General features: G+C 43.7%; 1 protein-coding gene across 4 annotated transcripts in view; it reads left to right on the forward strand.

Annotated features, from left to right (window-relative positions):
- Positions 1 to 16658, forward strand: part of CNOT6L (CCR4-NOT transcription complex subunit 6 like) — a 219184-nt gene that overhangs the window by 36894 nt on the left and 165632 nt on the right. The window contains exon 1 of one of the 4 annotated variants that reach the window (XM_029600434.1): positions 14563 to 14990. The exons of the other annotated variants lie outside the window; for them this stretch is intronic. The gene's annotated coding sequence lies outside the window, so the exon portion shown is untranslated. Of the gene's footprint in view, positions 1 to 14562; positions 14991 to 16658 lie in introns of those variants that run through there. 4 annotated transcript variants of the gene reach the window in all.

The raw sequence follows: 16658 nt of genomic DNA on the forward strand, positions 1-16658 counted from the left end.
TTTCTGTCTTGTCTGATTTAGGAAAAGATTGGGGAGAACAGTTAATTCTGGGTTATGGATTGCTTAGGGCCAGGTCCGCTCTGACCCAAACACTGTGCAAGCAGCCTTCCGTGGGTTTTATGAGAAACTGTATATGGAGTTTGGATTAGGGAACATTGGGGATATTGAGGGCTTTCTCACCTCCCTGTCCTTGCTCGGCTATTAGAAGCCCAGGCAGCCAAACTAGCTGATTGGACTTCTCTTGGCTGGCGGTAAGAATCTGGGACCTGATGGCTACCCTGTTGACATTTATAAGAAACACCTAGTTGAGCTTGTTCACTTCCTGCAACAGGTATTCAGTACTGCAGAAGATCAAGGGATGGGGCTAGGCAATATGACTGATGCTACAGTTACCTTGCTGCATAAAAAAAGGGAAGGATCCTTAGATTGTGGTTCTTAAGACCTATTTCGTTGTTACATTCTGATATAAAATTTTTAGCAAAAAGTACTACAGTTACGGATGGAGCCTTTCATGCTACAGTTCATTCACTCTGACCAGATGGGTTTCATTAAAGGGAGAGTGTCAACTCATAACACATGGGTGTTTAACATTGTGCATAAGGCACAACGTCAAGGTTTTTCAGGCTTGTTAATCTCTCTGTGGATGCCGAGAAGGCATTTGACAGGGTCTCCTAGCCTTTTATGTTTGTAACCCTGTGAGTTATGGGATTCCCTGATAAGTTTTTTTTGGTTTGGATAACTGCTATGAATAAGGGACTGTGTGCTCATCTGGTTATCCTTCATCTCACTATTCAGTGGGGTACTCGTCAAGGGTGCCCACTCTCCCCTTTGTTATTTAATATAGCTATCAAGCCTTTGGCTGAATCTATTAGGTCTCATCCCGATATCCAAGTTTTTTCCGTGGATGGACAGATACATAAGTTGGCCCTCTATGCTGATGACTTATTACTATTTCTGATGGAGGTTGCTAAATCTGGCCCAGCCTTTATTGCATTGGTGGCATGCTATGGGGCTTTGGCTATAAATGAAACTATTGTAAATCGGAGGTTTTTCCTCTTAGTGATTCAGTGAGAGTGCCCGAGTGCTTTGCTAATATGCGAGTGGTCTGGGAGGGGTTTAAATATCTGGGGATTTTTATACCTAGGATTGCCTGGACCTATTTAAGACAAATCTAGCTCCATTATTTGCAGATGCAAAACAACACCTGAAGAGCTGGGAGGATATACCGGTCCTCCTCCCTGGTAGGTAAGTGCGGGCCTGCTGTTCTCATCCACTTATAGCTCACATCCTACAAGTGTGGAGACAGCTGGTTTGGTTTGTGGGGCAGACTGTTGACCTTCTTTCTCCTTTGTCTCCAATTTGTAGGAACCTTTTGCTTTCTGGCTGTACTTTTCATCCAGATTTTGCACATTGGAGACAAATGGGGTTGCACTGTGTTGCTCAGCTATGGGGGGGGAGGGGTTTGTTCCATTCTCTGAGTTGGTGGAAGAGTACGAGATACCTGCTGCTTCTCATGCCTCTTATCTATGGCTTCATTGAGCACTTGAGGACAAACTAAACCTGCAACTCCCACTACTTTCTTTAGACAGAATGGAATCTTACTTCTGTTCAGGGGTGACCAATATCTACTGGGGGGGGGGCTTTACTGCAAAAAGAAGGTGTAAACATTCCCTCATAGACCAGTGGAACAAAGATTTAGGTCTTTTTCTAATGACGAAAGCGTGGAAAGGGATTTGGACCTCACCCATAAACTCTACATTTATTGTAGGCGGGTTGAACTGGGGATACTGTTGCTCCACAGAACCTACCATATGCCGGTTTTTTATGGTATTTTATTCCCCGAATACAATGTCTCCTGTTGGAGGGGATGTGGGGAGGGCGGGGGCTATATTCATGTGTGGTGGCACTGTCCTGGGGTGGCTTGGTTCTGGTGGGAAGTAGCCAAAAAGATTGCTGACATATTGAACATAAATTTACACCTTCTGCCCAAATTGGGTCTATTGGGGATTTGGCAGGATTCTCTGATACCAGTAAAATTTAGACCCCTGATGGGACAGCTTCTTTTAGTAGCCCAGTTTACTATTGCAATGAAGTGGAAATCTAATCCAGATTTGGGGTACTGGAAGGCTCAGGGACATAATATTATGGATATCAAGAAATTGCAATACGAAATGTTGAATAAGGGGTTTAAATTTTGCCAGATCTGGGGTCCTTATCTTGAACATTATGGCTTGGATTGAATTTTCCCGAGGTGACCTTGGTTGTACTTTTCTAATTCTCATAGGTTGTTGTTAAACTACATTTACTGATTTGCTGTAACTTTTGATGATTTGACATTTCATTTCTTCAATGGTGCTTTATTCACTTGTGCCATGTATACCTGAAACTTGTTAAATAAAGAATTAAAAAAAAAAAAGCAAAAAAATGTTAGGAATGATTAGAAAGAGAATGGTGAATAAAACAGAGAATGTCATAATGCCTCTATTGCGCCATGGTGAAACTGCAGCTTGAGTACTGTGTTCAGTTCTGTTTGCCGCATCTCAAAAACGATATAATTGCACTGAAGAAAATACAGAGAAGGGCAACCAAAATGATAAAGGGGATGGAACGGCTCTCCTATTGGAAAAGGTTAAAGAGGTTAGGGTAGTTTAGCTCGGAGAAGATGGCTAAGGGGGGGATATGATGGAGGTCTACAAAATCATGAGAGGACTAGAACTGGTAAATGTGAATCGGTTGTTTACTCTTTCAGATAATGCAATGCCTAGGGGGCATTCTGTGAAGTTAGCAAGTAGCGTAATTAAAACAAATATATGAGAATTCTTTTTCACTGAACGCACAATTAAGCTCTGGAATTCATTGCCAGAGGAAGTGATTAAAGCAGTTAGCATAGCTGGGTTCAAAAAAGGTTTGGATAAGCTCCTGGTGTAGACCCTTGGAGCTGCTGAAAGCTCAAAGGGGAATACTCTATGTTGGTACTGGGAAGCATCCACCTGAAATGAAGATAATGCCAATGAGTGGGACAGTTAGGAAAGTGAACAGATGTATCCTTGATATCAAGAGAGTGCATATCCATTCCCCTTTCTGAAATCAGGGAAGGATCTTGGGGAGGGAATTCATTCTAAATTTCTCCTGGAGTAGATGCTTATTTAGGTTTCTCATATCTAAAATGGGTCTCAGCCCCACAGATTTTCTGGGGATGAGGAAGTACCAGGAGTAGAACGCCTATCCATGTTGAAGCAAACAAATCATCTCTCTCTCTCGCCTTTGAAGAAGCGATTTCACTTGCAGAAGGAGTTGAGTCAAGTGAAGCCAGTTCGGATTGAAAGCCAAAACAAACATTGAGGAAGAGATGGCAAAATGCAAAAAGGTATTCAGATTCCTTGATCTTGAGAATCCAGTGGTTTTTGGTTATTTGTGCTACTTGAGGAAGACCTGGATTCTCCCACTACTACTGGAAAGGGTAACTGGTGAACATGGAGAAAGATCAAAAACTAGGTCCAGATTTTGGCTGGACCTACTACGTTGCTTTAGGTTGATAGTTTTCGCGCTGACGAGCATGAACTGGAAGCTGATATTGGTGAGCAGGAAGAGGCAAGAACCGGAATCTTTGAAAAGGCCGGAAGAGGAATCTCTGGAAGTATGGCCTCTTAAAAGTGTAGGAGGAACATCTAGAAGAAGACAGTTGTTCAGGTCCTGATGAGAGTGATTAGACGGTTAGGCCCCAACTTTTATGGTCTGGGGTACTGATAATGCTGACATTAGGGGTAAAGCTTCTATGGCAAAGTCCACAAGCAAAGAACATTATAGCAGCATTGTCTAAATTATCCGGAAGGCTGCTCACCATGTAAAAATGTTGCAGTAATTTTGTTATAGGTTTGACAGTTGCTTGATCTTACTTGTAAATATACTATTCTTAACATAAAGGTATAGGGGTAACCTGCACGAAGCGGCAGTTACTGCCCATAACTTGGGGGTAACCTGCAGGGAGCGGTAGTTGCCTCCATGGAAAGCTTGCTGGGCAGACTGGATGGATCATTTGGTCTTTTTTTCTGCTGACAATACTATGTTACTACTCCACTCCTTTTATCTGTGCAACTGTTTCTCCGAGTTTCTATCCAAAAAGGTGTTCCCCTAGACCATGAACATCTGTCAACTTGTCATGAATATCATCACATATCGTGCTAGCTCTCAACTAGGCCACACATCAAGCTCAGACAGAAGAAGTTGAGGTGCATGAGATAGTATCAAATGATTCATAGACAGATATAAGAAGGTGATATGTGCACTCTTCCGCATTCAGAAGCGGCTGCAGATAATAAATTTCCGCCTTCAGTTGGTTGAAGAAAAGGTTTCACATTTTGTATGCAGTTGGTGAGGACTTGTTACAGAAGGGATCTGGGATGGATCAAGGCAATTTGTTGCCTCAGTCAAGGAAAAATAAATGCCCCCTTCCCCAAGGCATGGTGCAGGTCAAATCACAGAGAGAGCAGGGGGAGGAGGTTTTCCCACTTGGAGTCTAGCCCTCTTGGTGATTTGAAATGCTAGGGAAAGGGGGCTATGAGAAGTGGCAGATAGTGCTAGAGATATTCCAGGAAAAATCCTGCAAAAAAGCAAGATACTTGCAACCCGTTTGGTATTAGGCCTATTGTAAAGTGTGTTAGGTGTGAGCTTGGCCCTCAGAATGCTATGAATAAACTGAATTACAAATTACAATACAGTAAACCTCCCATACCAAAACAGCACTGACTGCCAGAGCTCAAACAGTATCAACCCTACCCATGAAAAACAACACTGTAAATATTACATCAGGCTGTAAAATACCAATTCATCTCCTATTAGGAAAGCAGAACAAGCCAGGAACATAAGTTGCCATACTGGGTCAGATCGAGGGTCCATCAAGTCCTGCAGTGGCCAATCCAGGATACAAGCACTTGTCAAGTACCTAAACATTAAATAGATCCCATGCTAGTAATAAAGCAGTGGCTATTCCCTAAGTCAACTTGAATAATAGCAGACTTGTGATGCCAGGGAATCAAGTTTTCCCATACCTGGATGATTGGCTAGTCACAGCCAACACCCTAGAGGACATGTTGATTTCCCAACAAAAATCAATTCAGCTTTTACAGAAGTTGGATTTTCAAGAAATTGAGCCTAGTGCCAACCCAGAAAATACAATTTATAGGAGTGTGGATAGATTTAGTACAGGAGAGAGCTGTTCTTTCCGTCAGAATGGGCACATATTCCTTTTTTTTAAAAAAATTTTTATTTATACATTTTCAAATGATAACATAAGAATACACTTGTACCAGAAAAAGTAGACTTCACATGAATTGCATAATTCACACAAGGAAAAAAAAAGGCAACAATACAAACCAAGTTGAAGTCTCATAAAATGCAAGAAAAAGGAAAGGACAAGAAGGAAAAAGAACAATAAATTCAGGAAATATTTGTCAAAAAAGAAAAAAAACAAGAGACAGCCGTGAAACACACAATGCCAAACATTCATTTACTGAGATTCAACAGAAACCGGATGAGCATCCAAATACAATCGCAACAGCACTGGGTAGAAAAAAAGAAATTTAGAAGGAAATAGACTCCTGATGCATGCCTAAAAACATTTTTCCTTCTAACCTGTGTGCACGAGTAATGCCAGAATATATTCACACACGTTGACAAACAAAATAGAGATGCTCTATGACGAAAAAACATTTTCAAAATTAAACCTCATTCCTTAGAGAAGACAAAAGAAACTATTAATGTCCCATGACCAGTAATAGATAAATCCGTTGATTCTAAGAATTTACAGGCCGATACAGTAAGGACGCGTAAGAGAGTGCGGCAGTGCCGGGCGCACCCTCGTGTGCCGCGCGCACAGTTTGGAACACATACCGCTCGATACAGTATTCAAATGAGACGCAAATGCAAACCGGTTCCAAAGTGCGTCCATGAAGCGGTAGGCGTGCGCAATCCATTTTACTGTATAGAGCGGTATATAGCTGCCTTTACAGTATCCTGGGTGCCCTGGTACCTGTAATTTCAAATGACATTTGAAATGTCATTCCACCAGGAAAGTGGATGGTTCTCCTACAGACCCCGCTGCCTTGAGCGTCGGCGGCAGCAAGCCCCAGCAGCCAGCGATCGGCGTCAGGGAGCGCAACAAAGCACCTATGCGCGCAGCTCCGATTTTCCGCCTCCTTCGGATGGGCAAGAGAGAGATGATATTTCACGGCCAAGCTTTCCCCCAGCCCCCGCTTACCTGCCCTGGCCGTGGCCACGCAAGCCCCCAGCAGCAGCAGAAGGGTGTCCATGGGTGCCGGTCTCCCGTGCGGGCGCGCTGACAGCTCCGGAGCAGCCCCAGTCCTCTCTCCCCTCCTCCCGAGACGTGCACCGCGGCTCCCCTGCCTCCCGGGGGCAGCTGGCGGCGAGAGTGGCTTCAGCAGCCCGGGGCGGATCAGGCGCTCCCCATGCGAGGCGGCTTCCAGCAGCCCCCGCCGGCGAAGGTGCATGAACGCACGCCTGTACGCCCAATTTGGGTGCTCAAGGCAGCGAAGGTGCATGAATGCGTGCCGTGACCTCGGACATCCAGCCGGGCGCTCAGGTCACGGCGTGCGTTCATGTGCCTGCTGCCTTGAGTGCCCAAATTGGGCATACGGGCGTGCGTTCATGCACCTTCGCCGGCGGGGGCTGCTGGAAGCTGCCTCGCATGGGGAGCGACCGATCTGCCCCGGGCTGCTGAAGCTGCTCTCACCGCCGGCTGCCCCCGGGAGGCAGGGGAGCCGCGGTGCATGCCTCGGGAAGGGGAGAGAGGATTGAGGCTGCCCAGGAGCTGTCAGTGCGCCCGCAAGGGAGACCGGCACCCATGGACGCCCTTCTGCTGCTGGGGGCTTACATGGCCGCGGCCAGGGCAGGTGAGCGGGGGCTGGGGGAAAGTTTGCCCGTGAAATTTCGTCTCTCTCTCTCTCTTGCCCGTCCGAAGGAGGTGGAAAATCGGAGCTGCGCGCACAGGTGCTTTGTTGTGCTCCCTGCCGCCGATCGCCAGCTGCTGGGGCTTGCCTGACGCTTGTCAAGCTGGCAATCCCTGATGCCCGAGCGTAATACAGAAATGATTTTCGCCTTGCTTTATTTTTTGTAATAATTTTTCCCCCTTGTGCGAGAAGCATTTTTTTCTGTGGATTGGGTTGGTTTGGGACTGGGCGGCTAAGTTCACACTAACGCCAGGGCCAGGGTAGGCGGTAAATTTGCAGGTTAAAGATGCGGCAAAATAGCTGGTTAAAAAGGCGATAATCTGGGCGCATGTTACTGTATTGGAGGGAATAGCTAATCCGATCATTAACATATCATATACATGCCGCAGGCGGAAAGGGATAAGCGTCTGTTTCAAGAAGCGGTAAGGATGGGTAAAACCGGATACTGAATCGCGGGTTAGACATATGCGTCTAAATTGTGCGTACAAAGCGGTTTTGAAACAGGGTAACAGTGGTCGCGCTTTACTGTATCGGCCTGTTAGTTAGATCCACATTAGGTTGTTGAGAGTTTAAGGTATTGGATTTCAGGAAATGCATCTTAGCAATAGAAAGCATCATATCAACAGGAATTTCAGGAACCTCTGAAACATATTTCTTTAAAAGATCAGTAGTAGAAAGCAAATCACTTTTAGGAAAGTTCAGAATGCTCAGATTAAGATTCCGTAAAGAATGAATCATTTCTGTTTTGAATTAGTTTGGCTTGTCTATTCTGACAAGCTTCCATCAGGTTACATATTGCCTTCAAGATCCTCAGAGTTCTGCAATAGAGTCGAGGCCTGAATATGTGATCTCATGGCATTCAGGGTTGCAGACACCGAAGTCTCAAAAACTCCCACGGTTCCTCTGATTGAAATAAGTTGTTTGAAGGTCTCACATTGTTCGCAGAAGAGATCTCCCCAGATGTAGTAATCGAAGACCTGCACTGAGCCCGGCCGCTGACAAGATCAGTCCCATAATATGCATCCATCACAGAGGAGGTAGTGTGATTGGTGCGCTGGGGATTAAGGTAGCATCAGGGTCCAGAAGGGGGCTGCCCGCTCTGAGGTTCACCCAACCAAGGACACAGTGTCTGGCAAAATAGTTAAGGCTGGGGTAAGGAACTCAACAACAATTTGAGGCTGAGAAGGGTCAGATAGGGAAGTAGCTGGGGAAGACTCCCATAATTTTGCCTTTCTCTTAGTATGAGGCATCTGGAAAACAAATGCTGAAAAGTGAGCTCCAAACACACGACCTCTCCGCTAGGATGCCATCTTACCCTTAGAATTGGAAAACATTCTATCACTTGCTTACAAACTGTTGAACTCACAAAACACAACAGCCAGACAAGTTTTGGTTGTTTTGGGTCATATGATGATGGCTATTTATGTAGTTTTGTTAACTTGCTTCCACATCCATCACTTGCAGTAGAGTCTCCACTGTCAATGGGTCCAGCTCTTGACAAACAAAGTATAGGTCTCAAAGAATATTAAACAGGAATTGCACTGGGGAAGGAGCTCTACTTCATGTGCCCCTCATTAAGTAACCTTAATGATGGACACTGCCCCAAAAGGTTTGGGCTCTCATACTGGATTGTTTTGAACCCAAGAAAAACATTGCTCTCAATTCTAACAGATTAATTTGACAATCAAATGCACTCTGTCAACTTTCACACATCTTAAGGGGAAGAGTTCTCTATTTCAAACTGATAACCAAGTGGCCATGTTTTACGTGAACTAATGGGGAAGCACAGACTCATGGACTCTGTAAAGAAATGATACAGATAATGGGTACGGGCATGTAAACATAAAGATGCCCTGCAAGCCACCTGTTTTCCAGGTATCTCCAACATGTTGGCAGATCATCTTAATATCTTCTTTTATCCACACGGATAGTCTTATGCATCAGTCGGCATCGATGCACCATTTGACGTATGGGATTTTCCAACAAGAATAGGTTGATCATTGGAACAGAATAGAAAGCTGGAGAAGTTTTTTTTCTCAGTTCTATCCAGCAAATTCAGATCAGCTCAGAGTATCTTTTTGCTCGATTAGAATGCAGATCTCATGTACTCTTTTCCACAGTTTCACTAATAGCCAGAATGGTGCAAAAAGTGCTAAGGAATCTGGTTCTGCTAATTGTCATACCTCCCACTTTGGGCCAGACAGATTTGGTTTGCCTATCTCATACAGCTTTCAAGAAGTCGTCCAATTCATTTGGGGACAGATCCAATCTTATTAACACAAAAGAAAAGAAGTCTGTTCGATCCAAATGTCCCATTCCTCAATCCAATGGCCTGCATGTTGAATGCTCAGTAATTGCAGATATCTTTTTACCTAAAGAGATTGAGGACCTAATATCTGCCATAAAGCCATCGACTAGGAGAGCCTATGGCTTTAAATGAAATAGATTCTCCATCTGGTATCGGCATAATGCCTTGGACCTGTTTTCATGAAAATGCAAACATTTGCTGGCCTACTTGCTCTCTCTTTCTGAATCAAGCTATAGCAGCTTACCATATTCAAGTTGATAGTAAATCTATCCTTTGGTGTTGAAATTCATGAAAGGCTTATGGCAAGTTAACTTCCAATACATAAACCTCTAGTATTGTGGGACTTGAACATTCTGTCTCAGTTGATGACATTGCCCTTTGAACCATTTAGATTCTGCTTCTCAAATTTTTGTCTTGGTAAGTAGTGTTTCTTGTAGTGGTAACATCAGCTAGAAGAGTCAAAAAACTTCAAACCTTAGTTCATTATTCACCCATACATGCAGTCTTCCTCAGTAGGGTGGTGCTCTGTACCCACCCAGTTTCTACTCAAAGTTGTATCTGCTTTTTATATTGATCAGTCCTTTTGTATTGCATTGCCTATCTTCTTCCCATGGCCACATGCACATGAAGAGGAAAAGGCCCTTCAAACCTTAGATTGCAAAAGAGCCTTCACATACTACAAGAGAAGGACCTGGATGCATCTCCAAGCTTCACAGCTCTTTGTACCTTATGATTCTAACAGCCTGGGTGTAGTAGTCACCAAATGTACTTTATTTAAATGGATAACAGACTGCATCCAGCACTGCTACACTACTGCAGGCCTACAAATCACAAACTCTGTCAAAGCTCATCAAGTTAGAACTATGGCCGCTTCTTTTGCTCATCTGTGAATAGTATCTCTGAAAACATGTGCAAAGCTGCTACTTGGTTGTCAGTATACATCTTTTACATCCTCATTCTGTCTGGACAACCTCTCAAAGAGAGAGTTGTTTGGATAAGCAGTTTTACGTAACCTGTTTGACCAGTAGTCTACTCTCTACAGTGGGGTCCAGGTTGCTTATTCGTAAATGCTCCACTTCAACTCTCAGCTTGGGACTCCCCACATCTTGGCTAATTCAGCCTGTTTATGGATGGAAAAAGCAAGGTTGCTTACCGTAAATAGTGTTTTCTGTAGCTAGCAGGATGAATTAGCTATGCTAAATACTCATCCGGCTCCCTGAAGAGATGACTGCCTGGCTAGATTTAGCTTCAATATCGACTGAGGAAGCTAATGAGGCAGCACCTGTGTAGGAACTCCCACATTTGCTCAGCAGAGCTAAAAGCCATACTAGCTAAAAGAGATGTCTGTTCAGTGCCACCGGATGATGTCGCCCACATGTCATGGCTAATTCTTCCTGCTATCTTATGGAAAACACAGTTTATGGTAAGCAAATTTGCTTTCTTTAACTTGTGCGACAAACCGTTTATGATTAATTCTGTCAAATCAAGTCCATAATCCTACTCCTGGGGAAATTCTGCTTACTTTTATAATGGTCAAAATAACACAATATAAATCATTATGAGTAATTAGGTTTGTATGTTAAATTTTACATTATTACTCAAAACATGCTGAGTTTTTAAATATTCTCTGACAAACAGGGCTGAATTAGCCATGATACTTGGGGTGATGTTATCTAGTGCTGAATGGATTCCTCTCTCCTAGTTCATAGAGCTTTTTGTTCTACGGAGCATGGGCGGGAGTTCCCACTGGGCACTGCCTTGTGAGCCCCTCAGTCTTTTTTTTTTGTCTATGCTCTCTATTTTAATTCTTCATATTTTGTGCTATTTTAGTTTCTGACTCCTCAACACTGATGCCTTGGTAGTCCCTCAACAGCACTTTTCAGTGCGCCAGAAAGTAATTGTGTGTGGGAAGAAGTCATCACAGATGGCCATGACATCTGCTGTCTGGGTCTGGGACACCTAACTGACCATTGTAGCTGGTTGTCCTACGGACTTCGAGTTTCGGAGCTTGGAAAATGGAGGAGTTATTTAGATTAGTAAAAAAACCGCAACTGAGCCTCCTCAAGTTCCCCTAAAGCTAAGTTCAGGAGGGCCCCATTCAGTGCAGGCCTTGGAGCTTTCCATCTCATCAAAATTGTATAAAGTGCAGAAGTGCTGGATTTGGGAGTCCATGAGCCCCACGAGGTTCAGTGGCACCTAAAAAGAAGCACTAAGTGTTAGAGCTGGTGGCATATTTGGCTTCATCAATGTATCGAGCACTGCGCATTACAGCACAGCTCCATCGGCACAGATTGTTTCTGATGCCATCAATGCACTCTGGCTGTCGGCGCCATTGATGCTTTGGCTCAGAACCTCCAATGCCTCGGGCCCTGGAGCAAGGACCATTGATTTTCAAATGCAGTGTCGTCCTGTACAGCTAACACAGCTGTTGTTCAAATCCATCACAAAATTCACCAGCTCCATTGACTTACTGAGGGAAAAAAAAGGAGACCCGGAGGGAAACCTAACCTTATTTTTGTTCCATGGTGCTGCTAGTTTCTGTGTATCCCTTGGTTCAGTTGCTCCAGCAGGATGAACCTATATTGGTTTTGGAAGAAGATGTTCCTCCCCCCAACTCCTGATTAGAGGACATGGCAACCTAGAAACCAGGTGGTAGAGTTGGTGAAGACTTTATCTTCCTGGCAGCTAGGGACAAGGAGGGCACTCCTTAAACTTCTCTTATCCAAAGTCAGATTTGTTCCCCCCCAAGGGGTTCTTTCTCTCACATCCATGGCGATGAATGTCCCTTTGGATCTCCAGTGGGTGGAATCTAGTCCCCACCATTCTGGAGTTCAGCCAGTCAGAGGGCATCCCCCAGGTATAGTTCTCTCAGATAACAGAGGACCCTGCCCACCTCTGGGTTAGAATTCCCTTGAATCTGAGGAAGGATTAATGGGGATTCTTTCCGGTCCCCTACCTGACCCTCCTGAGCAATCTTGACTGCCAGAAGATCTCTCCTGTCTTTCCCAACATATTAAAAAACTTGGACCCTGGCAGAATGTACACAAGGACCACTGCACGGAGGTCTTTGGTCTTCTCTGGATCCTGGAAACTCCAGCAGAACCTGCAGCGATCCCAGTGCACTGGATTCTGCCAGATTTACAAACAATCGGGCCGATGCAGTATGGTGCGCTCAACCGAGCGCACCATTGGCCCCCGTTTGGCCGCGCATTTTCCACGTGCTATTTTTACCCCTTATACAGTAAGGGGTAATAGCGCGTGGGAAAACGTGCGGCCAACTCCCCCCCCCCCCCCCAAACTAATAGTGCCCGCAACATGCAAACGCATGTTGAGGAGCCTATTAGTCCTGCGCAGCCAAGCCGCACATTTTACTCTCAGAAATTTAATTCCTGCCAGGAAAAAGATCTAGGCATCAGAAGGCGTTTGACAAAGAGTCTTGTAAGAAAACTAAAAAGTCATGGGATAGCAGGCAATGCACTTTTTTGGATTGTGAACTGGTCGAAAGACAGGAAACAGAGTAAGATTTAAATGGTCAATTTTCTCAGTGGAAAAAAGTAAACAGTGGAGTTCCTTAGGGATCTGTACTTTGACTGGTGCTTTTTAATATATTTATAAATGATCTGGAAAGGGATATGAGTGATATCAGATTTGCAGATGAGACAAAATTATTCAGAGTAGTTAAATCACAGGTGATTTGGATAAATTGCAGGAGAACCTTGCAAGACTGAAAGATTGGGCATTTAAATGGGAGAAGAAATTTAATGTGTACAAGTGCAAGGTTATACATATAGGGGAAAAAAACCCCCATGCTGTAGTTACATGTTAGGTTTCATATTAGGAGTCACTAGCCAGGAAAAAGATCTAGGCATCATAGTGGATAATACATTGAAATCGTCGGCTCAGTGTGCTGCGGTGAAAAAAAGCAAACAGTGTTAGGAATTATTAGGAAGGGAATGGTGAATAAAACTGAGACTGTCACAATGCCTCTATATCTCTCTATGATGAGACTGTTTGTTTCTTGAGTATTATGTGCAATTCTGGTTGCCGCATCTCAAAAAAGATTTTGTTGAATTAGAGAAGGTACAGAGAAGGCTGATCAAAATGATAAAGGGCGCCCCTATGAGGAAAGGCTAAAGAGGTTAGGGCTGTTCAGCTTGGAGAAGACGGCCGAGGAGGGGGGATATGATAGAGGTCTATAAAATCATGAGAAGATAAGAATGGATAAATATGAATCAATTATTTCCTCTTTCAGATAACATCATGGATTGCCTCCGAGTCCTTTTATTAGCAAGTAACACATTTAAAATCAGAGAAATTTCTTTTTCACTCAACACATGAGTAAGCTTTGGAGTTCATAGCCAGAGGATGTTGTTAGGGCACTTTGCTTTGCTGGGTTTAAAAAAGGTTTGGATAAGTTCTTGGAGGAGAAGTCCATAAACTGCTGTTGATCAAGCTGACTTAGAGAATAGCCACTTTTCTTACTGGCATTAATAGCATTGGATCTATTTAATGTTTGGGCTTTTAAAATCATGAGAGGTCTAGAATGGGTATATGTGAATTGGTTATTTATTCTTTCGGATAATAGAAGGACTAGGGGGCACTCCATGAAGTTAGCAAGTAGCACAGAACCAGGTACTAGATTGCTCAAAATATGAACGTGCTGGTTCAGTTTTTTATGTTTTGTGTCTGCTTTTCTTTTCGTTAGATTGTTTGTTTTTTGTCATTTTTACCAGTCTTTGCAATAAAAGATGTACCTTTTTTTTTTGGGTGGCTATGCCTCCCTCTTTCTCTTTTAAAAAAACAAAAAACAAAAAAACCAAAACCAAACAAACCCAAAACCTTCCCCCAAAACATCTCCTTTCCTAATACAGTTTTTCCTTGTTTTGCTGTAGTCATAAATACTCTGTCCCAATATGATATAGCTGCATGAGTTTGATTAGTGTCAGCAGATCTGGGCCCTCATTTACTTAGGTTCATAAGAGTGGGAACAGTATTGAGAGCCTTTGGGGAGATTGCAGCCTGTGTGGTGAACTCTGTTGGTCAAAGAATTGTGCAAGACTGTTAATCTCAAGGGACTGGCCTTGGCTAATAAGTTCCCATGGTGCCCAGACATGCTGTTTGGGTTTGGGATGGTTATAAAAGGCAAGGGGAATTTGCGGTGCTTTTAATATGTAGATAATAGAAGATTTCACTTTTTCTTTTACAGAGCTTCTAAAATAAATCTGGACTAGTGATTTGATGTGTTTGTTTCTTCTGGTGACCAGCCTAGCCTGCTGCTGCAGGAAAGTTAAAACAGTTTGTAGTGGATGCGTTCTGGTTCTCAAAGGTCCCACACTAGTTAGGATTTCGGACGACACAATAGATGAAAAGTTAAACCATAAATTGGGAGTTGCTGAATGTTTATAACTCTCATGGTTGTTCCCGTTGAATGTTGTGAAAACCAGCCTTGTTTGTGGCCTTCGGAATGCCTCTTAATTATACAGCCCATCCAATATCTTTTTGCCTGCCTGCCTTTTTCATTACTGGCTGTGCTCGGCAGGGCGCTATCTTCATCTCTGGTACTGACAAATCAAGTGAAATTTCAGGTTAGACCAGACTAATGACCTCGATTCCTCTGACAGAATAAAGCAAGTCTCTGTCAGTAGTGGGAAGGCTCTTGCTGACTCGGGCCCTGCATCGACCTCTTCCCCCAAAGCTCCAAGTGCTCCTGCTTTCAGGTGGGTCGTGCACGGTTTTTACATGTTGTGATTCTTGATGCATCTGAAAAGTAGAGAGCCTTTGTTACAGCTTGCTGCATGTTTGTAGAACTGGCAGATAAGCCCTTGAAGTAGGGGGAAAAAGAAAGGGAAGTATACCTGGCCCAGTGTGTGTGTGTGAATAACAGCAAAACATGTTATGCTACATGTTTTGGGGATTTACTATTTTATTTTTTCCCAACAATTGTTTTGCAGTTTTTACTTCTAGCTCAGTTGGATCCTGCTCCAGCTGGACTGCGGTACTATGAGCCTTCATTTTTACCTAGGATTTTTCCACATTTTTTTATTCCCTTCCCTATCTTTCCCCCCCCCCCCCCACACACAGACACATCTAGCCCAGCCATTGCTATAAGAGTCCTCTGGCTGAGAGAGACAGCCTTCTAGGACCTGGCACAAGTGTGCCCTTGAAGCAGACACTAGGTGTTGCTGTAGTGCATTGACCAGAACCCTGCCACACAGACTGTGAACACCATTTTACTGTTTTGGCGTTCTCTCAGACCCTGCTGGCCTGAGGTATAGGAGCCAGGTTCAAGAACTGAATGCAAGTGTCTTGCACAGCATCGATGAGTGTTGTATCTACTCCATTGCCTGGTCCCAGCCATGTGTTCTTGATATGGAGCTGTGGTGTACTGCATGCTGGGGGTTTTTTTTTTTTTTTAAGCTTGTGACGTTTTGAAGAAAATGCCTTTTCTGTGGTTATACATTTGCAGGTATCATTTCAAGGTAGCTATTGATGTGATGCTGGTGGGTAGTTGAGTCGTGGTGTACGTTCTGGTTTTCTTTAGTTGGGGAGGGGTTATAGTCTGCAGTGTAGAGGACTCTCTGCTTGATTTATTTTATTCCTGGGCTCTGACATGAGCAAAATAGCTGAGTAAAGATTGTGTGTTAACCCAGGTCATAAAAGAAGTCAGCAAGAGCATTAATCTTCTGCCAGGGTATTTTAATAGAATTCTTTTCCACAGTGCAAAGCTCCTCTGCTCTTATGCATGGCCTTTTTTCACAGTTTTCCTCGCTGAAGCTGTTAGCTGTGTAGAAGACCGCAACTTCCTCTGCATTTGCGATCAGTGTTGCTCTTATCTGCTGAATTGGTATCACCAACGGAGCCGTGGCTTGTGTGGCCTTCTCTTGAGCTACTTGAATGTTGGCTTCACAATGCTTCTATCCAGCTTCCTGTACAGTCAAGAATTCATTATAAAGTTCTTGGTGTTGCATGCAAGTGTTCTCTGCTCAGATATTCAAGATCTTTTGGGCACAGACTGGCCCTTCTGCTTTTTAATGAGACATTTTGAAGTGTTGGAAAACCAGCATACCAACATTTTTGTTACAGAAGGGTAATATCAACTAGGTTGAGAAATTTGGACAACTAATCACCAGTACAACATAGGGCTGATAATACTTCCTCTGGTTAAACAATCGCTAAGATCAATGAAAATCTGGAAATTGGAGACCATAGAATACAGTTTTCATTCAGTCCCTTGGTAATTTTGTGTTTTGTAGTGGTTTACTCTGGGGCAAAAAGATGAATCATTTTTCTGAATGGTTTAGTTCTTGAAAGAGTGTAGAAGAGACTGCTTCCCTGCCTCCTTCCCTTGTTGACAATTGAATCCTTTGGAAAACTGCATGAACAAG

The sequence above is a fragment of the Rhinatrema bivittatum genome, chromosome 1 (genome assembly GCF_901001135.1).
Source record: "Rhinatrema bivittatum chromosome 1, aRhiBiv1.1, whole genome shotgun sequence".
Lineage (NCBI taxonomy): Eukaryota > Metazoa > Chordata > Amphibia > Gymnophiona > Rhinatrematidae > Rhinatrema > Rhinatrema bivittatum.